We start from the raw sequence: 23,191 nt of genomic DNA on the forward strand, positions 1-23,191 counted from the left end.
TGAGTTCATGCAAGCTGAGGCCATGACCTGCTTACTTTGCATCCCAGAGTTCAGCTCACTACTCTCCCTTCATAGGCTCTGGACCCCTAAAGAGGGATGCAAATCTGGGCTCCACCAGGCAACCACATCTGAGGGATTACACCACATCAAGGAGAGAACCCCTTCCTGGGGCTGGGGGGAGGGGAGCAAAGCACAGAGAATCAGTATAGATCATTGCTGATTATTCACTGCTGGTCAAAAGGCTGCAAGTGGGTACAGTAACTGGGCTAGTTTGTTGTTGTGTTACATACCTAGTTATCTAGTTTATCCATCCATCCATCCACCTATCTCTCTATCATTTATCTATTTAGTTATCAATCATACGTACACACAGACTAAAATCTATTAATAATGAAAGATAATCACATAAGGTTTGAGTTCACACAATTACAAAGTTAAAATGATGATGAGAGTGAAGCAGCCACCGAGCATGGGGGAGCGTGATCACCAATCACTTTTCATTCCCCAAATCCACCTCCTCACCAGTGGGTTACGTCAGGGCATCACACCAGCAGTGCCTTCAGATTCCCATGTGGGAAATATCACTGCCCATTGGTTTAGGCTGAGTGTCTGTCTTTGTAACCGGATTGCACTCCTAATTGAAAATGAAAGGATGATGATGCCTCTGTTTCTATGCACTGCTGTGAGGAGAGGAAGAGCGCTGTAGAGACACATTAATATCAGGGAGGAGAAGTGAAAGTGAACTTGGAGGAATAATACAAACAACAACCCTCTGCTCTTAGTCTTTTCCAGGTGAATGTCTATAAATGCTTTACTCATTTGATGTAATCTTCTGACATCTCTAGAAGAAAGTATTATAGATAGCCATTTTATGAAAGAAGAAGCCAGGATACAAAAAGGATAAGGGGTTTACCCAGATCATGCATTTGGAAACATCAAGCCTGGATTTGCGCCTGAAGTCTGGCCCGAATCCCTGCCCTGGAATGTACTGCCCGTGGCTTCTCCTCTAGCAGGAGCCCCTCGACACAGAGATGTGAAGGCTGCAGGCTGCAGCCTTACGATTCTTGGCTTATTTAGAGGAGCTCCGCTAACCAGGAAAGGCAGAGCTCTCTGTCCACCAGGTTAAGGATGAGAGCGCCATGGAGCATGCATCCCAGTAGGTCTCCAATCCTATCATGCACCAGAGTCACCTGGGGACAGGTAAAGCACAATGGCTAGGGCCCACCCTCAGCATTTAGGTTTCAGGAGCTGGGATGGAGGCTTAGCCCTGGCATTCCCAGTAGACTTCCCAGGTGATGCTGCTGGTCTGGGGACCACATCTGGAGGACCACTGGTCTCTCCTATAGAGAATTAAAGATTTGGGGGGTTACAGAATGGATCCCCAAAGATTTGCACATGGCTCACTTGCAACATAAGCTTAGACCACTCAAGACAAGCTGGGAAGGGTGGCCTAATCTCCTTATTGGTATCTCTCTCCGCTCCTCTCCACACCTCACCTCCCACATCCTATGGAGATAAACTGTGGTGAGGGGAGGAGTGAATTGATAGAAGGGACCACAGGAATTTACATAATTTTGGAACATATGAAACATTTGTCAGAGGCTTGCTTTCTGGCTTAGGCCTGTGCAGGACATCACTCCATCCCTAAGGTACAAGGCATCATATGGCAGTAACACCAGCTCAGAAGCCAGTGGCCAAATGGTCTCCATCTTAACTGCCGAGCCCCAAGGCCCACGGGCTACAGCTGCCAGAAGGATGCGGCACTATGCACATCCCCCTCCATCCTGCAATCTCAATTTTGCTCATTGCATTTTGTGTGTGTTCCATTGATGCAAGACTCCCAGTTAGAAAGCAGGCTTCCTCCTCTGTTCCTTAATCATCTTGATCAAAAGCAACCCTATTTGGGTCCCCATGCCTATCTGTTTGTAGGCAAGAATATGACCTAGAAAATAGTTTTCACAAACAACAGAGGGTTTGTTTTCACACTTTTAAAAAAGATGGCTCTTGTTCAGACTTGTCTCGCCATAACACACTGCTGCAGCAATGAGTGGTAATTTCTTTGTCCTGTTGAGCATAGAAAGGACCCAAAAAACAAATACCATGGGGGCAATCATGACACTCCTTTGGAAGGTGTTATGCTATTCTCTCATGAATTAATCCACACCTTTACGGAGCATGTACTATCTAAACAGACAAATGGGATTTACGAAGAAGTTGAGGGTGAGACATCCCTCCACAAGTGCATATGGAGACGCAGGCTCCTCTCAACTCTTCTGTTCTTTTATTTTTATCGATGCTGAATGTATGAAAGAAAACCAAACTGTCCCCAGTAGCATGGATTCAGGGCTTCTCAAGGCAAATAATAAACCCTCCCAATACCCTCAAATATTTGAAGTTGGCTCAGTAAATACGGCGTTCAATGCCAACAGCTTCTGGAAGCAGCTTAGAGTACAGACGAAGAATTCCAGAGGGAGAGCACATGGGCCTTTCAACACAACTGCAGACTCAGAGTTACCGTCAGAAACCAGAGAGGGTGAGCCCAAACCTGAGATGAGAATCCTTCTATTACTAAAACAATGCATACACATGGAATCATGCGTCCCCAGTGGCTCAGCAGTAAAGAATCCACCTGCAATGAAGGAGACGCAGGTTCGATCCCTGGGTCAGGAAGATGCCCTGGAGGACGGCATGACAACCCACTCCAGTATTCTTGCCTGGAGAATCCCATGGACAGAGAAGCCTGCCAGGCTACAGTCCGTGGAGTTGTAAAGAGTCGGACACAACTGACGTGACTTAGCATGCACACATATCTACAAAGACAGTACAGACGACGCTGCATGCGGGGCATTATAGGAGACACAGACAGAAAGAGCAGACTTCTGCGCACAGTGGGGGAAGGAGAGGGTGGGCTGACTTGAGAGAATAGCATTGAAATATACACTTTACTGTACGTAAGATAAGTAGCCAGTGGGAGTTCTATGCATGGCACAGGGAACCTCAAGCCGATGCTCTGTAACACCCTAGAGGCAGAGGGTGGGGGAGGGAGGGAGGTGGGAGAGGGGTTCAAGAGGGAGGGGACACATGTATACCTAATGTTCATGTTGATGTGTGGCAGAAACCAACACATTATTGTAATGTGTTGTAACTCTAATTAAAAATAAATAAAAAGATTTAAAATAAAGAACCCTCACATGCTCCCACTTTGGGGGCAGCCTGTTGCTTGTTAAGCTGCTGCTGACAACTAGAAAAGCCTCTTTCTTATGGAGCTGGATTCCTCCTCTGTGGCAAGGCCACCATCAACCACAGTTCTGGCTTCAGGAGCCACAGGGGAAATAAATAGCCCTTCCCTTCGAATCAGAGTCTCCTGGAGGCTGAAGGAAGCTCTTCTGCTCCATGGCTTCACCTGGTTCACGGTCAGCATGTGCTCAGCCATATTTCACTCACTCGGCCCAGCAAGCATGGGGGTCCAGCCTTGCCCAGGCTCCAGGATAGGTGCTGGGGTGGGACGGCCAAGGAGAGAGGCCTGCACAGCCCTCCAGAAGCTTCTGAAGCAGCAGGGGGAACCATGAGATCTTGCCCCTTGTACGATAGTTCCCAGTCCCACAGATTCACCCAGGGAACTTGTACACTAAGGAAGGGAGAAGACCCATCTACATCTTAATTCTTAAAATACTTCCAAGGAGCATTCTGCAGGACACGAAATCCTAAGTGATGCTCTCAAACAAGGGTCCTATGGCAGAAACTGCCACCACACTTGCCTTTGAAAAGTGACAGCACATGTGTTAGAATTTCTCCATGTTCGTTCGTGCAGCACAAAATAGACTCAACTCTATTTAAACCAGCATTTCCCTGACCTACCTGAACCACAGAATACTCTCTTTTCAGAGAAGCTTCCTGTTTTATCATTCACATACTTGGATTCCTTGAAACATTCCTGATCTGCTTCATCTCTTAAAAATGAAAGATGAAATTAAAGCCCACATAGGCAGTTTTCCTGCCTGATCCTTAGAGTGGAGGATACAGCCAGCCATGTACTAGAGCCAGGGCCAGCATGAAGGGCAGGAAATGAATGGCAGAACCTCTGACCAGACCCTGAAGAGTCTCCAGGAGGCAACAGGAGATGGGGCAGGCCCACTGAGCCCTTCTGTCCTCGAGATTTGGCTCAGAGGAGCTGGTGCCACCATCTGCTGAGACAAACCAGCCACCTGTATGTGACTGTCCCCAGCGATGCCTTTGGCAGTGGAACTTGCTTGGCCCGACTCTCACTAGAATAACATCCTGCAGGAATGAGAATCCCTTCTCGCCAGCACCACTGTCAGTGCACTGCTCCAGGCCCAGCCTCACCAGCAATCTGTGAAACCAAGATTGGGGAGCTCGAGACAGAATAATGTATTAGTCAGGGCCCTGTTGGTTGAATGTGACACAAACCTGATGCAAATCAGAAGCAAGAACATCAAAGGTTCCTGTGACCAGGCAACTTGGGAGGCTCAGAGGCTAGGAGTCTGCTGTCAGTGCATGTCCACATCCTTGGTCTTTGACCTGAGGCCAGTTTCAGGGGTGAGGGGTATGCTAAGAGGGCCCCCAGCAGCTCTGGGGTCACCCTCACTAGCTCCCATTCGGCAAATAGCAGAGCCTTTCCCAAGGGTCCCAGCACAAGTTCAGGGCTCACTGACTGCTGAGTCTCAAGCTCCTCCTTGGACAAATGTAGCCAGAATGAGGAACACTACTGGCCTAGCTGGGACCGGGTGCTCCCTGTGTGCCTGGAGCCAGGTGAGCCTCCACCCAGACCACACAGACTAAGAGGGGGAGCAGGGCAGTCCTGACACGGGTGCTGGGCAAGGACGACAGCACTGTTACCATTGGGTGGAGAGGACACACACAGGCCAGGTACCGGAGGCAGAGTTGCAGCAAGTCTGAGCCTGCCCTCACCTTTCTTGAGCTTATACCCCACTCAGGAGACTGGTGGTAGGTAAAGAACCCATCCAACAGGACACCTTCCAACGGGGAGAATTTCTCTGAAGAAGATTAAACCAGTAACTGGACTGTTGGTAAGAGGCAGGTGGCAGTGGAAGGGTCTTCAGTGGACAGGCAGGCAGGAGGAGCTGGTGTCTGATGGAGGAGCCAGAGCACAAGGGCTGGAATAGACAGTCAGGCACCTGCAGCTCTACACAGGGCAGTGGGCCCCAGGAGGATGCCCCGAGTCCCCCCAAACCTGGAGGAAGGGCAGCAGGTCTGGGCGGGTTGGATCAGTTCCTGGAGCCCACCTGCCAGGGAATCTGCCCCCAAGAAAATCAGGGCTTCAGCTGTTTCTGGCCAGCATCCATCTCCCTCTTGATCCTTTAGCCAAAGGCAGGCATGACCATGCTGCAGTTGGCCATGAAGGATCTTCACTAACCAGCCTCCACCCTGAGTGACGGCTTCCATTCCAGACAAATAAGCATGGAGCTCGGCTCTTTCCCAGACAGCCTCCCACTGCAACGTGACACCGGCACATTAAGGCCCATGATGCATGGCACCCAGCCTGCTTATAGTTTCTTTATGGCCTCGTCAGCTATAACTGGACGATTACAAAGCCTTCTCCTGTTTTTAAAAACAGTGATTTATTGACCCTCTTCAACCCTTCCTCTCTGAGTATGTGTATTACATGGGCATGTTTGGCTATAATTAAGTTCCTAGATTGCTGTCAAGCCAATTGCTTTACCCATCCAATCTGTAATAACGCATTTTATTGTCTCTTCTTTTTTTTAATTAAGATAGAAGTAGATACATTCCATGAGATCAAGAATGGAAATAAAACAGGCTCCTTTTCAATCTCAAGTCAGTCAACTCCAGTTGGTTGACTCCCCATCCTATCTTCCTGCCCCTGGTTCTGCTGCCAGGAGTGGGAGGTGGGGGGAGGTCAGGGATATCCAGTGACTTCAGAACCCATAGGGCCCATGGGGGTGAGGTTTTGGGGCAAACCATATAGAAGACCCTGGGAGCCCATGCTCTTCCTCCTCCCTGTTATCCTCACGGAGCCTTTGTCTCCCTCTCAGCCTCACATTTCACCTTCCAGCATCATAGCCACTGGCGGCACAAGGCTCCAAAAGGGGGAGAAAAGAAGCCTGTCCCATTCTACATGCAGGTACAATAAGTGCCTTCATTCACCTGGCCTGTGTCCCAGGACACAAGACTCCCAGGGCTAATGCTGAATGCATATGTGCTAAGTTGCTTCAGTTGTGTCCAACTCTGTGCGACCCCAAGGATTGTAGCCTGCCAAGCTTCTCTATCCATGGGATTTCCCAGGCAAGAATACTGGAGTAGGTTGCCATTTCCTTCTCCAGGGATCTTCCTAAACCAGGGATCGAACCCACGTCTCTTACATATCCTACAGGCGGTGGGCAGGTTGGTTCTCTACCACTAACACTACCTGGGAAGCCCCTAATGCTGATTAAGTCAAGTAAACCAGTATGAGTTGGTCATCCTGATACACATGCACACCTGCATGTGTGTGTGTGTGTGTGTGTGTGTGTGTGTGACAGAGAGACAGAGAGAGAGAGATCCTCAGGTAGAAAGTCCAGACCTCCAGGATACATAGGACAGGAGATGTGGTTCTATTTTAACCCAAATGGTCCACGATGTGAAAGAACTGAAGCCTTTCACATGCTTATCATGACAGAACTCCTCAAAACAATTCCAAAGAAGGACTGCAGAGCCTGAGAATACCTCTCCATTATGTTCTTAGCCAAAACAATGAAGCACAGAGAGGTGTGAGCTTATAGACCTTTTTTCATATTTTCAAAAAGATATTTGGAGCTGAACCTATGTGTCTGTGTACTAACGACAGGAGTCAGTGGACGAGTTTCTCTGCTCAAAGTCAATCCTCATTCCTATTTAGGAACCATCTTTCCTTGCAGATGTGGGCAATTTAAAGGATCCGTCAGGTTTTGTTTGGTCAAAGCAAAGGCATCTTCTTGTCTATCTACTTTTTCTTCTGATGTAGAAAGTTCCCTGAATCCCCAGCCATATTTTCAGACTGAATAGATACTGCTCTTAGAATTGAAAGTCTCAGGTACCAGGTAAGAAAGGTTCATGTCCATTGAGTCAGTGATGGAATCTAACCATCTCATCCTCTGTTGTCCCCTTTTATTTCTTATACTCATGGTTCATTGACAAAGTCTGTTCTTATAATAAGAAAAGGGACACACAAGATCCTTGGGGTAAGTTCCCCTCCCCTTTTCTCAGGTTTTTTGGAAGCAGAGCATCACTTGGACCTGAACAGGAATGCTCTGTACAAGCATGTGACTGATAACCCCTGGGACCCCTTGTGGGCAGGATAGCACAGGAGAGCACAGGTCACGACTACGGCAGGGAAGATGAGCTAATGCCAAGTATTCCATTAGCCTTAGAGAAACAAAGCAAAGCCCCATAGTTTATAAACAGAAAATAAATGTCGGTTAGCCAACAGATATGCATTATTGTCCACCATCTTGATTAATTTCTGGAAATCTCTTCAGATATTTTCTGCTGTTTGAATTATGGGAATTCATTCTAAAGTCTTCAAATCTTGTTTTGTCTTTCCCCACCACCTATCTTTATAGGTAATTTCTCTGACATTTATCTTTGTGGACAATTCAAGTACTTCTTGGTATATTTCTATTCCCAAAGTCTTCAAAGGCCACCATTTCTTCTTATTTTTGTTCATGGCTTGTACCCTTTAGCATGCTGAGTTTTTGATGTCAGGTATCAATTTTTAACTTTTAATTCTGTCTCCAGGAAGTAATGTAAAGAGAAATATAAAGGTTAAAATAATACTTCTCATAAGCGTACAACTGCAAATTTCATGACTAAAAATGGAAAATTAATAGTACCTTTTCCTTTTAACTCTTAATGTGGGAACCAGTTCTTGGTTTCTGCATGTCACCAAGGTCCTTGTGGGAGAGAATTTCACAGTTTTATGGATTCGGTATCTGGGACAGGAGCCCTCCTCAGCTGGAGCACAATGATGCTACGTGAAAAACAGTCCTTTCCATGCAGTGCTTTCAAATGCACTCTGAACATCTGTTTTTCACCCTTTAAAGATTTCAGATTTTTTAATGTGGGACCAACTGTGGCCCAACTGTGGCCATGAAGGAGAGGACAGAAAGGTGAGTAAGGGAATTTTTATGGGTAATTTTTTTTTTGAGATATTGTATCAAAGACCCTCAGACAGAAGGATGAAGGGGCTAGGAGCAGCACCTTGGAATCCCCATGTCTTTCTAGAGGTGTCAGGGTTCCACATAGGAATAGGCCCTGGGGCTGGAGCAGCAGAGACAGAGGGGAAGACCAGAGAAGGGGCAGGAGGTGGGAACACACAGGTGCCACCTCTAAAGGAGCCCAAGGCTTCTCAGAACAGCGACGAGGCGATCTAATGGTGGGACATACACGTAGATGCTATCATGCAAAGCCCTCCAACCCCCAGACAAACAGAGCTCCTGTGAGTGGGGTGGGGGGGGGGTGGTGGCTGTGAACCACCAGATGTCACACCTAGGGCAGAGCAAAGAGTGAGTGAGCTCAGGGAAGGAAGCTCTGAGGAGGGAGACTCCTGGGAGGTGCAATAAACCACAGTGTCTCCAGGAAGGAGCCAGGAATCGAGCTGGTGTTCAGGTCACACTCCAAATCCTCAGAAGCCACTTGGAAGCACTGTGGACACTGCTGGCTGGAGGGGGTGGGGTCAGGTGAACAGCCCATGAGCTTTTGGACTCAGAGTAGAAACAGGAGGATGACGGTGATGACCACTGTTTTCCTGGTTGAAACTGGACACGTGATTTCAGAACTGCTCTGAGAGGTGGGACTTAAGATGACTCTCCCTACACAAGTGGGAAACTGAGGCTCAGAGAGACTAGGACCTGCACCCAAACCACACAGGCAATGAAGCCTGAGCGAGGATTCAAACCCACCTCTCTGGGACCCTCCAGAGCTCGCTCTCCATCTTCTCTTCCACATTCTACCTGGATGCAGGCCTGGATAAAAGGATGTAGATGTGAGAACAAGAGCCTCCTGCAAACTTGTTAACACTGTGTGAGTGGTTAACCCCATCCAGTTGGCAGACTGCTGCCACCATCGAGTGTTAAACAAGTGAGCACACATAGCGTCCTAATATAAACATCATCCACCAGCTTTGACAGTCACTCCCAAGCTGTGCTTAAGGTGCCTGGAGGTGTGTGTGTGTGTGTGGGTCATCCAAGAAAGCAGCAGAAAGCTCCTGGATTGAGCCTTTGATCTCAGCGGGTACACATCTGGGCTAAGCAGTGCCTGCTGGATTAACACAGATGAAGCTGAACACATGTGATGCCACCTTTGTTGCAGGTTATGATGAAGATTCACAGTCACCACCTGACTAGAGATGGACTATTAACCGATCCACTTCTCTGGGTGGGCTACTTCTTCTTGTGCATAGTAATTCAGAGAAAATAGGGGCAGAGGAAAAAATAAGAAAAAAAAGTATTTAGCTTTTATGTTTTGTTTTTAGTAGACTTTTAACAATCAACAAATCCAGCAACCAGGCATAGAAGAGAGGCTTATCCTTTTGGGTCAAAAGGCCTGGATCTGACCCATTTCTCCACCTGTGTAAACCCATGCTTAGCATCCCTAAGCCTCAGTTTCCCAATCTCCAGACGTCCAGCCCATCTCTTGCTCCATCTCACTGCACAGGTCCCCCCAAATCTAGCCAGACAGGTGCTGAAATAGCGGGGTCGCATGTTTACACAAGGGACAAATCATCAATCATGCAGACCTGATACCTGTGCCCAAGGATGCAGAAGGGATGGGGCTTCAAGTGAGCTCTGTTCTCATGGCCCCTGTCCCACCCACAAATCTGCGCCCTTCCACTCTTCCGTTCTCCTTCTGTCCACATCTGTGGCTTCTCCAGCCTCCCCACCTCCCAAATCAACAAGTGGAAGACTGTTCAATGTCCCTCACTCTCGTGCCCACTTCTGTCCAGCCTCGCTGACTAAGGTCCTCCTCCTACAGGCACTACAGCTGGTTGACCCATCACTTCTCAGTGACCTCTAGGGATGGCTGGGAACCAGCCAGTGGAGGGAGTGTTTACACTGGAAACTGGCAAACCCCAGGCCTCAGGTTTGTTGACCTTTCTTTTCAGAGAGCTGGATTACCAGCAGCCCCTACACCCCCAAACAGCTTTCCAGGTGGTTCAGCGGTAAAGAATCCGCCTGCCATGCAGGAGCTACAAGAGACCCGGGTTTGATCCCTGGGTCAGGAAGATCTCCTGGAGGAGGAAATGGCAACCCACTCTAATACTCTTGCTGGGAAATCCCGTGGACACAGGAGCCTGGTGGGCTACAGTCCATAGGGTCACAAGGAGCTGGACATGACTACACATGATCACACATGCCCCGTACACCCCAACAGGACTATCTGAACTCAAGCTGTCATCATCTCTCACATGGACCACTGCTAGAGTTAGCCATCTCGGCTCCCATTCCTGCCCCTCCCAGCACACTTTCTTTTCTGCAGCTGATGAGAATTTTAAACCTAATTTGTGCTGTAACTTCCTATTAAATTTAGAAGGGAGAAAATCTAAACTCCTGCCTTGCCAACTACATCTGCAGCATCTTCCTTCCCTTGGTTCCCTGTGCTTGAACCACACTGGCCTCCATTCTGTGCTAGGCCATGACGAACATCTCCAGAACTCAGGACCTTTGCACATGCCCCACCCCTTCCTGGAACATGCTTCCTAGCACCTCGCCTGCAGGGCTCGAGTGCCAGGCCCTCACAAAGTTCTTCCTTGACCAGCGTTCTAGTGAATGACCACACACAGGACAGTTCACCTCCATTTCTGCTGATTCGGGTTAATGTTACAGCACTTGCACAGTCTGTAACTCTATTTGCTCACATATTTGTTTATCTTCTGAAAACTCAGAAACAACTGTAAGCCCCCAAAGGAGAGGAGCTGTGTCTATTTTATTCTCGTGGGCATCACTATAGGCTGTCACCCCATCAACTCTCAAATCGATGTTTATTGAATGGATGAATGAAGGAGCATGTTCTCAGCAGATGTGAGAGACTAAGACTCCTGAATCTGGGGTCCAAGGCTTCAGGCAAGCTCTCAAGGATTCCTCTGAGGTCACGTGGAAAATCCTGTGTGTCTGTGGATTTCATTCTCAGTGTCTTTGTATTGTTCTCTGAAAACAGCAGGCTGCTGTGAAAACCATGAAGGTTTTACTGGATTGTCATTACCTTAGAATCTGTCCCCACCCTTGCACTCAGCCGCCCCCTGGACCCTAAGCTCACCCATGTACGCAGAAACGATCAACAGCTTCCAGCAATGAGTTCCCTCCTTGTTTCCTCAGCAGCTCTATACAAGTCAGCTGTGGGTTCTTTAGCTCTGCCTGTCTGTCTTCTGACACCTATAGTTGTGCAGAGACAGTGTGGGACTCCCAGGAGAAACTAGCTTCCGAAAGCACAGTTCAAAGCATGCACGTTCCTGTTGAAAGTTGACACAGAGCTGGCCTCGTGGTACATTTGGCAGAGCCAGAAAGGACCTGACATTCTGTGGCTGTGCTGGCTTCTGAGGGACACAGGTTGGGGCCCTGACATTCCAGGAGGTAACTAGGAGCCCAGGAGAGTGCAGCATAACAACGGCAGCTGCTGGCCAGGCTCCACAGTGGAGCGCCCTGCCTCTCCTCTCAGATCAATTCTTAACGCCCCGATTGATCTCAACTGGTTTCCTCACTGAAAAGCAGCAGGTCCAGAAGAAGTGGTAAACATTCCCCCAAATAAAAGAATATGGTGAGGCAATGTGAGCAGAGACACATGAAAATGAAAAAAGGTTTTCTCTAAAAATCAGAACATGTTGATAACAATAGCAGATAATGGAATAGCATTATCTTCAGAATGCAAAGGCACCAATTAAATCTCCGTTGGGCAAAATGTCCCCACTGCGAGGGATGCGCACAGAACCTCCACACAGATTCTCCTCTGTTGTTCTGATCTCCTACCTCTGTGATTATGGAAACTGCAAAGACTTGGCTGGGGGTGGCAGAGACAGCACATCTATTAAAAACCTCTTTTTAAAAATGAGAAAAAGTAAAAACAGGACCCATGAGGGACTGATTACAGTAGAGTGCCTGACATGGGTGGAAGAAGAGAGAATGCATTTTGCCAAACACAGAACTCCTGACCTGTGGGCTCCTGGGGTCTAGTTGGGGTTCACGTTGGATGAGGAAAATTGAACTGCCTATCTAGAATGTTCTCCTTTGACACACGTTGGGTCAATTTTTCCTAGCAGGAACCATATTTTTGCAATAATGCATTTTGATTTTAATTTATCTTTGTGAAAATTGAATACTCTTAAGTCCCGACTGCTCCCCCCTCCCCATTTTTGAATACTTGATGGGTGGGAGTGGAAACACCCTGCTATTTTAAAGCCCTTAGCAATTTTCTGAACCATCTTTGGGAGGGGAGACTGCTTTTTTATTTCAGAAAAAAAATAAAACATTTCAATAAGCCCATTGATTTTGTAAAGAAGAAGCCAAAATCCTCTTTAGGAATGGAGAGATTCCCAACAAGTAGCTGTGAAATTGCCCTGTATGATAATGTGAGGGATAACATCATTCTGGACAGAATTTACCTCTGACTTGATGGCCCATCCTGGGAGATGTGCCTTGGATTGTGTGTGTCTGTGTGTGTCTGTGTGTGTGTGTCTGTGTGTGTCTGTGTGTGGTGAAGGGATGGGGGTGCTTTTCTTTCTGTTGGTTCCAAAATACCCAAAATACTTCCATTGTTAGCAGGTTGGAAGAAGAATCTCGGGACTGGTGGACTAGCTGCAAGTACATGGTTTCAGGTTGACAGTTAAAAAGAAGCCTGTCCAGTGGGGACCCACTCCCATAGCGGAACACGACTTGAAATTATAAACTTTGTTCAGCTTCTTCCTGTCCCTTCAAGCTTTCAGTGAAGTTTTGGTGAACATTAAAATAGTCTGATTTCAATCCCATTTTGAGGAATTAGGGGGGAAGCTTAAACTACACGTAGAATAAAGACATACAGGGAGATCAGCAGCCTTCTGGAGAAGATAAATGCAAAGTGCTGATGACCAGGGGAAGGCCAGAGCATGGTTCTGAGAGTGGACATCACTGGGTGGAATTCACATCACCTACTCCCTTCTTTGCCTTCATTCTCCTGCCATCAGAACTCCTCTTTCTTGTCTGAACACTTCTGCAAGCCAGAATTAGCCAATCAGAATGCTGTATCCCAGTGCACTAGACTCAATCCTGGCCAATCAGAACCTTCCCTGGGACTTTCACTGAAACCATCCGATGCTGGCTGAGATGGTTGCTGTAGCGATGACAGAAACTTAGAGGGGCTGATGCTCTGGTGCCACAAGGGGGAGTTCATCTGAGAATGAAGAAGGGCCGAGTTATTTATTCCTCTGGCCCCCTCTCTTCTCCAGTGCTGCAAGTTGGCTGCATCCTTCTCCTGAAGCCACCATTTCTGTTAGGTGACCACTCTATACAACATTGGCTCCAAATAGTCCTCTCTGGGATCCTATAACTGCTCCCTCCTCCTGCTCCTTCAGGTCCTAGGATGGAAGCAGTCCTCCCTGCTATCATCAGCCTGGGATTTCCTCAACATACTACTGTTGGGACAATTACTCTTTAGTACGTTCTCCTGCTTGGCCATTTTGTAATCCATATCCTTCCTGAGCTCTTATTCATATCCAGGTGAAGGTCAGGATTTTATGGCCAAACAGACTCATATTTTCTTGTCAGCTGGACATTAACAGGAGCTCTGAGCCCCAAAGGATGGAGAAGGTTCTTGCCATTTCTGTTAAACTCATGATAAACACAAGTTATCAGGTCTAGTCTTTGCTCACAAAGCCTCATGAATCCTGAGAAGTAGCCACATCTGTCTGGAGCTGCCTCTGAACTGTCCTTCCTCATCATGATGCTGACCAAGGGCTTGATGTGCTGACTCTTGAAAACCAGGGCTGGGAAAGTGACAACAGTAAGACAGAGGAAGAGAAAGCCCCTCACTCATACCCTCACTCAGCAACAATAATCTGGCATTTATCCATGAACAAAAGTGCCTTTGTGTGAGTTTTGGGATCCAGGCTGGAGATGATGAAACCTCTAGCAGTCCAAGAGCTTTTTGAGAATACAGGGCCAGGTAGCTGACTCTCTGACTGTGCTCTTGACTACAGACCCAGACACAGCTCCATTCCCCTGAGGACTCAGCTACAGTCTGTTAGTCCTTGGTTCTGCCTTCAGCACTATATGCCAAGAAGCCTGGAAGAAGTCACATACACCTGTACATTGACTAAAAGAACCACAATCTCATCTGAAGTGGCCAATAATCTGGCTCTGCCAGCCACACAGCAAGATCAAGAAGGATTTATCCCTGGGATGCAATGATGGTTCAACATATGCAATCTGGTAAGGTGACAGAATAAAGACCATACGATTATCTCAACAGATACAGATAAAGCATGTGACAAAGTTAAACAATTTTAAGATTAAAAACTCTCAACACATTAGGTATAGAAAGAAAGGCATATATGGAAAACCCACTCCTGACAAAAGCTCTTCCTCTGAGATCAGGAAGACAAAAATGCCCACTCTCACTCCTTCTATTCTACACAGTGCTGAAATTCTAGCCAGTGTAATTAGGCAAAAAAATAAATAAATAGAGTATGTACAAATCATGAACTAAGAAGTTAATTTGCTTCTGTAGATGACCTGATCAAATATATAGAAAATCTCAAAGACTCCACATTCACACACCTTAAAAGTCTGTTAGAACAATAAACAAATTCTGTAAAGTTGCAGTATACAAAAATCAACATTAAAAAGTCAGTTGCATTTATATACACTAACAATAAACTATCTGTAAAAGAAATAAAAAGAAAAGAAAACCCATTTATAGTAAGATCAAAAGCAATCAAATAGGAATAAATTTAACCAAGGAAGTGAAAGATACGTACATTGAAAACTGTTAAGATATTGATAAAAGAAATTGAAAAAGACATAAATAAATGGAAAGATATATCCATTTTCATGGATTGGAAGAATTAATATTAAGTATTCACACCAAAGTCTTCAATAGACACATTACAATCCCCATCAAAATTTCAATGGCATTTTTCACAGAATAGGAAAAAAGTCCTAAAATTTTATATAATCATAAAGAACAAAAAATGGCCCAGAAAATTCTTTAGGGAGAAGAAAAAAATCCTAAAGCATACACTTATTGATTTTAAACTATAATACAAAACTATAGTAATCAAAACAGTAAGGTACTGGGAACAAAACCAGACACAAGAATCAATGGAACAGAATTTAGAACCCAGACACAAATCCAGATCAAACAATCTGCCTATGGTAACACATCTGGTACTTGACAGAGCCAAGGTGCTCTGCGCCTCAACATCCACACTGGTAGTCTTGCCTGCCTGGGTCAGGTCTCTGCTCTCTAAATGGACCCAGTAAGTGTAAGGTGCTAGCAGCTGAAAAAGGCTTGATTCCTAACTCCTTTCAAATAGCCTCATTTAGCTAGGTTTGGAACCAGGGACAGTTTGCAGATGTCTGTAAACTATGGCCCATGGGCCAAGCTGGGTTCATTATCTGAATTTTAAAAAATAATTTACTGACGTGAAAGCCATTTAACGTAAAATTAAACATCTGAAAATGAGCATTTCTGTAGCATTTAGAAAATCTGCAGGTTGTGCAATGACTACTCCAGTTCCAAACATTTCTTTCCATCACTTCAAAGTAAAAACCCTATACCCACTAAGCAGTTTCTTCCCATTCCATGCCTGTTTTTGTAAATAAAGTTCTACTGGCACACAGCCACACCCTCTCTTTATATATCATCTATGGCTGGTTTTGTGTCATAATGGCAGAGTTGAGTTGATACAACAGAGATTTTATGGCCTGCCAAGACAAAAATATTTACTATCTGGTCCTTTACAAAAAGTGAGACCCTGAGAGGAACAATTTAGAGCAATCATTTAGATGGGGGTTGGTATCCTGTCTTCTCACTTAGCCACATGACCTTGGGAGCATTCCTTTACCTCTCTGAGCCTCCCTATCCTTTTATGTAAAACAGGCAACAAGCCTGTACTCTGCACGGAAAGCACCTTAGCACCTGCCTGGCATGAAGCAGGCAACCCCTGTCAGTCAACACTATTATCTTGGCATCCATACCCTTATTGAATCTTCCAAGCTCCCTCTGAGGCTAGTAAGGAGAGACCCTCCTCCCAACTTTACTGTTGGGGATGAGGCTTGGAATGGATAAGGATTTGCTCAGGTTACAAACCAGTGACAGCACAGCAGAGTGTCTTGGGCTCATCCCCTCACTGTCCACAGGGCTTCGTGCTCAGGGCCAGGGAGCAGAGAGAAAGAAAATCAAGCCCAAAGATCAAAACCCAAGGCCTCCCAGCAATTTCCCAGCTCTGGGAAGTGAGTAAGTGCATTCAGGTATTGCAAAAAATGTGTCTTGCTTTCTGGAGTGGTTTCATCTCATATCCCAAATCCTGTGGATTTCACTTGCAGACTGTCCACTTTAAAGAACCCCTTGCTTCCTCGAGGTGGAGGCAATGAGGAAGCAATGTGTTTCTACATCATCAGTGTCCTGGTCTCAGCAGACATTCCTTCCTCCATGGTCACATTTACAAATTAAACTCCTCCAGAAAATGGCCCCTCTCCACTGGCTCCATGCTGAGCTGGCTCCTGCCCTGTTTGAAGTCTTCAAAGCCACTCTCAACACATCTTTACATCCTCTCCCAGGGCCTTGATGTCTTCACAGGGCAGCTGCTCAGGTCTCGGGGCTGAAGCTGGCACTTTGTGTAGTTCAGGGAAAGGAGAATCCAGCTGACTCTGCAGAAAGCCATGGTATAGGGGGTTAGCACAGCAGTCACAGCCCTGCTCCTCACCAGCAGACACAGGAAAGAGCAGCTGGGAGCTGGCAAGTTGATGCATGACAAGGTCTATTCTCATGGCATCTGGGCAATGGCGAGGGCTGGAGGTGACTCCATGGAATTTGACCTAAGAGCTGAGAAAACCACAGAGTCGCTCCTGCCTCTGACTCTGCCCTCGCGGTGTCTGCACACAGGAAAGCAGGAGAGGTAACATTTCTAAAGTTCTTCCAGCCGGAGGTGCTGGGCTTTGATTTACACTCGACGAGCCTCTTGTCTCCTTGTCTGGGACCCACACAACTAAGCAGCTTGCTGGCTTGCTCTTGGAGTTGATTTAAGTGCTTGAGTAGTTCAAGGTATAACAACCATAATTTTGATTCTTTGACTAAGAAAAGCACACAGATTCCACGTTACTCTAAATTTCCCTCTGAAGACCCCAGCAGGGGTTGGGCTGACATGATTTGTCTTTCCTCAGTGCCACATGGGCAGGCTCAGGATCACAAATCACTGTGTCTCACACACAAACAGAAATGGACTGTCTCACTGTTCTGGGGTCCAGAAGGGCAAGATTAGGGTGTCAGCAGAGTGATTCCCCCTGGAGGCTCTTTCCCAGTTGCTAACAGCTGCCTGCTGTCTTCAGTGTCCAGTCTCTGCCTCTGTCTTCACATGGCCATCTCCCCTCTTGCCCGTCTCAAATTACCCTCTCTCTTCTCTTCTAAGGACACCAGGCATTGAACCTGTTTAGTCACTAAGCAGTGTCTGTCTCTTTGTGACCCCACGGACTGCAGCACACCAGGCTTCCCTGTCCTTCTCTATCTCCTGGAGTTTGCTCAGATTCATGTCCATTGAGTCAGTGATGCTATCTAACCATCTCATCCTCTGCCCCCTTCTCCTTTTGCCTTCAATCTTTCCCAGCAACAGATTTGTTTTTTTGTTTTTTGTTTTCAGTAAGTTGGTTCTTCACATCAGGAGGCCAAAGGATTGGAACTTCAGCTTCAGCATCAGTCCTTCCAATAAATATTTGGGGCTGGTTTCCTTTAGGATTGACTGGTTTGACTTCTTTGAAGTACAAGGGACTCGAGAGTCTTCTCCAGTACCACAGTTTGAAAGCATCAATCTTTCGGGGCTCAGTTTTCTCTGTGGTCCAACTCTCACATCCGTAACTGGAAAAACCATAGCTTTGACTATGCAGACCTCTGCTTTTTAATATGCTAAGTTTGTCATAGGACTATGGCCCACCTTAAAATCAGGATGATCTCATCCACAATCCTTAATTTAGTTGCATCTGCAGAGACCCTGTTTCCAAATAAGGTCACTTTCACAGGGTTAGGATGAGACATATCACTTTGGGAAACAATGTTCAATCCACAGAGGGATCTATCAACCACAAGGTATTGCAAACAAGCTCATTGTTCTGTCCTCTGAGAAAAGGACATTTGCTCTTAAAGAAATGGAGAGACCATGAGTGGAACAGAGAAATTAAATTCCAGGCCAGGAGTATAGCCAGGCTGTGTCCTCCCAACCCTGCAGCTTTCTAGCTGGATGACCCCCTGACTGGTCACCAGCATGTTGTGTTGCGTGGTTCAGATAATACTAGAAAGGAGCCAATAGGTTTGCCACAAACCTATTGCCAACAGAGAAGAGAATCCATGGTGTTACCCAGCAGAGAACAAGTTCAGTAGCTGCTGGATGTCCTCCTTGTCTTCCCGACAGGGAAGAGTGATGGAAAGAAGGATGAGGTAATCTCTCAAACCCTCCTGTTTATTAGCAGTGAGGTCTTTGATTTTGTTTCTGATCTGAGTTAATCATTTATTCATGAGCATTTGAAAATTAGACACAGGCTAATTGAAAGCTCATCAGAAGAATGGGTTCCATGCTTCTCACTAATTACTAGGAGGCTGGGGTGTTCTGACAGTGGTAAGAGGGGAAGCAGGCTGATTCTGCAGACATCGGTGAGGAATGAACAAGCTTAACCCCCTCGAGTCTGAATCTCTTCCCCTCTACAAGGGCTCACTCTCAAAATCTTCCCACTTCCTGACCCTTCCAGAGGTCATGCTCAAAATATCTAAACCCTACATTCAGGAGCAGGGTTTCCAGATAAAATGCAAGGCACCCAGCTAAATTAGAGTTTCAGAAAAAAAATAACAACTGATTTTTAGCATAAGTATAGTCTAAATATTAGGCTTCCGTGATAGCTAAGCATTGGAGAAGGAAATGGCAACCCACTCCAGTGTTCTTGCCAGGAATGGGAGAGAATGGCGGGCTGCCGTCTCTGGGGTCGCAGAGTCGGACACGGCTGAAGCGACTTAGCAGCAGCAGCAGCAGATAGCTAAGCCAGTAAAGAATCCATCTGCAATGCAGGAGACCCCAGTTCAATTCCTGGGTTGGAAAGATCCTCTGGAGGAGGGCATGACTTTCCACTCCAGTATTTTTGCCTGGAGAATCCCCATGGACAGATTGGCGGGCTACAGTCCATGGGGTCACAAAGAGTCGGACAAGACTGAGCAACTAAGCACAACACAGCACATCCTATTACATGGACATAGTTATACTTAAAAATTTCTTGTCATCTGAAACTCTAATTTCAGTGAACACCCCGTATTTTTATTTGCTACATCTGGCAGCCCGAGAATGGAGCTCAGCCAGAAACAGCCAGGCCAGGATCCTAGAATTCCAGAGATGGACACCTCCTTCTCTCCCACCCCACAGGCTCATCTTGATCCATGCCACCCCCCCTTAAGAGATGGAATCAAACTCCACCTCCTGTGAACTGAAGATGGTGGCAGGGGAGCAGGACTTGTAAGTTGCTTATAACCAGTAGAAAGTGTCAGAAGTGCCACAGCGTGGCTTCTGAGGCATGTGGATTCACATCACTAGCTGGGATACTTTCCTTAGAGCCCTGAGCTGCCAGGTAAGGAGCTCAACCACCCTGAGGCTGCCATGCTGTGAGGAACCCCGGGTCACATGGAGAGGCCATGTGCAGGTATCCCAGGTGAGAGCCAGGGTTCCTGTCGTGGTCCCAGGTAACAGCCAGCGTCAGTGGCCAGCCGCACGGGTAGATGCCTTGGGATGACTCCAGCCCCTAGCTGTCGAGTCACTCCCAATTTCTGAATCCTCCAGCTGAGGCCTCGGCATCATGAAGTACATGTGCTCCGAATGAATGTCTGACCCCAGACTGTGAGCACTCACAACTATACCAGGAGGTTGTGTGTCACAGCAGAACCAAGGGTCACTCAGGCCTCTGGGTGTGTCCTGTTGGGCACCAACTCAGGTCACTTTACTTCTGCACAACAGCCCTTTGTCCTGAACTGGCTGATGATAGGCAGAAGAAGGGTCCCCCAGAGATGCCCACAGTCCAATATCCAGAGCCTGTGAATGTGTCTCCTAACGTGGCAAGAGGGGATTAAGAATAAAGATGGATTGAAGATGGTCAAACAGTTTTTAAGAGAGATTATCCTGGATCACCTGGGTGTGCCTAGCACAATTACAAGGGTCCTTGTAAGCAGAAGATGGGAGCAGAGTGGAAAGAACCAGAGAGATGGCGGCTGCACAGGAGCTCTGACCACAGGCACTGGCTTTGAAGATGGGGGAGGGGGCCGTGAGCTGAGGCATAGCTCCCTGGGAGCTGGAAAAGGCAAGGTCTCCTCCGGAAGCCTCCAGAAGGATCTTAGCCTTGATAATACCTGGATTTTAGTCCAGTGGGTCCTGTTTCACACTTCTGACTTCTAGAACAGCGAGAAACTAAATGTGTGTAGTTTGAAGCCATTGAGTTTGAGGGGCTTTGTTATAGCAGCCATAGGAAAAAACAGTTCAATGCCATTAGGATTCCAGATGAAGAATGAAATTTTAACTGTAATTATGTCCATGCAAAAATGTCCCCTGTCCCTGGGGACTGACCTCTGCTTCCTCATCTGTAGCCAGCACTGATGCCACATTCAGCTTTTAGATCGTTCCAGTCCAGTTTGTCCACTGGACATCAATGCCTGCCACCAGGCCCCCTCCCTCTAACTTTTACCTCCCCTAAGGTTTCCAGTTCTTAATGGGCAAGGAAATGATCAGCTAGGAGCAGGCCAGTTCCTCTCACCTGTCACCTGCCTTCCCAGGTGACCCACCTGGCTCCTCCCACTGTTTGCTTCTGATACTTCACTGCTACCAAGGACCTTCCACAACAACCATTCACGTCTTCTGTATTTTCTGTCCAGATTTCAACAGCCTTTTCAGACCATTTCCATTGGCTCTTGCTCTGACAAGTTAGGAGCAAGAGCAAAACATATAGTCTCATGGTCCTCAGGGCATTGTGAGAGCGGCTATTGGAAAAACTAGACTCAGCTCAGCTCAGCTCAGTTGCAGAGTTGTGTCCAACTCTTTGTGACCCCATGAATTGCAGCACACCAGGCCTCCCTGTCCATCACCAACTCCTGGAGTTCACTCAAACTCATGTCCATTGAGTCAGTGATGCCATCCAGCTATCTCATCCTCTGTCATTCCCTTCTCCTCCTGCCCCCAATCCCTCCCAGCATCAGAGTCTTTTCCAATGAGTCAACCCTTCACATGAAGTGGCCAAAATATTGGAGTTTCAGCTTCAGCATCAGTCCTTCCAATGAACACCCAGGACCGACTTTCTTTAGAATAGACTGGTTGGATCTCCTTTCAGTCCAAGAGACTCTCAAGAGTCTTCTCCAACACCACAGTTCAAAAGCATCAATTCTTTGGTGCCCAGCCTTCTTCACAGTCCAACTCTCACATCCATACATGACCACAGGAAAAACCATAGCCTTGACTAGGTGGAACTTTGTTGGCAAAGTATTATCTCTGCTTTCAATATGCTATCTAGGTTGGTCATAATTTTTCTTCCAAGGAGTAAGCGTCTTTTAATTTCATGGCTGCAGTCACCATCTGCAGTGATTTTGGAGCCCAGAAAAATAAAGTCTGACACTGTTTCCACTGTTTCCCCATCTATTTCCCATGAAGTGATGGGACCAGATGCCATGATGTTCATTTTCTGAATGTTGAGCTTTAAGTCAACTTTTTCACTGTCCTCTTTCACTTTCATCAAGAGGCTTTTTAGTTCCTCTTAACTTTCTGCTATAAGGGTGGTGTCATCTGCATATCTGAGGTTATTGATATTTCTCCTGGCAATCTTGATTCCAGCTTGTGCTTCTTCCAGCCCAGCGTTTCTCATGATGTACTCTGCACATAAGTTAAATAAGCAGGGTGACAATATACAGCCTTGACGTACTCCTTTCACTCAAAGAAAAATGAACACAGCTCCCAAGAATGTGCAAGAACAGCTTAGTTTGTCAGGAGACAACAAAAGGCATAAATTGGGTTCAGCAAAGCCACCAATAAGATGGTTGTAAAACACATGCATCCCCCAGATTTGTAGGTTGAAAACACTTGGGCTCCATCTTTCTGATTTCAAGTGTAAATGAGGAAAAAGAGCTATTTTCAGGCAAGAGCCTCATTCACTATGAACTTCCTCTTAATTCAGTCCATAAAAATGCAAAGGGGTGAAATCGTTTATAGATTTAGCTGTTTACACACAGCAATAATCTACTAAGATGTATTAAATGAGACCTTACAAGGCACTGGTTTCCATTCTTCGTTCCATTCCCTCATGCCTGGTGAAAATGGACATTAAAGGTCAGTTTCAAAAAAGACTGTTGTAAATATATCACCCAGATTGAATATTATCGAAAATTCCAGTAAGGACTTGACTTATATTATTTAACATCTTAAGTGCAGTTGCTGGGGTTAATTAGATTTCTGACCCCGGAAAATTTTAAGTGCCTCTGATGACCTACTTCCAACTGATAATTTTGTGTTAGAAATAGAAAAAGAATAGCAAACAGACAGTGAATAAATACATTCTTCACATTCCTTCTTAGGAACACATAGAATATATTTCTGAAATTTAATTAAGTATCAAGATGTCCACAAGATCTATAATAAACCACTTGGCAAGACCTCTAAATGTCAAGGAAAACACATTTTACATGAAACACCCCTCCCTCGAGTAAATCTGTGAAGATTCGGGACTTTCTTTAAAACCTGCAGAATCCACAAGTACATATTTTATCTCAAGAGCACTTTTTTAAGACTTGGGGAGTAGCTACTTGTTTGCAGTGTGACAGAGTGGAAAGCATTTTAATTTATCACGCAGTGGTTTGTACCATTAGTTTTAGAGAAACGCCAGACGGTTTTAAAATAATGCAAGAGATGTGGCGTTAAAGTATAAAGTATTGGAACTTAGCAAAACGATGATCTACCATCACTTTTAGTCGCTTTTCCACTTTCCAC

Source organism: Budorcas taxicolor, chromosome 13 (genome assembly GCF_023091745.1).
Source record: "Budorcas taxicolor isolate Tak-1 chromosome 13, Takin1.1, whole genome shotgun sequence".
NCBI classification, from domain to species: Eukaryota; Metazoa; Chordata; class Mammalia; order Artiodactyla; family Bovidae; genus Budorcas; species Budorcas taxicolor.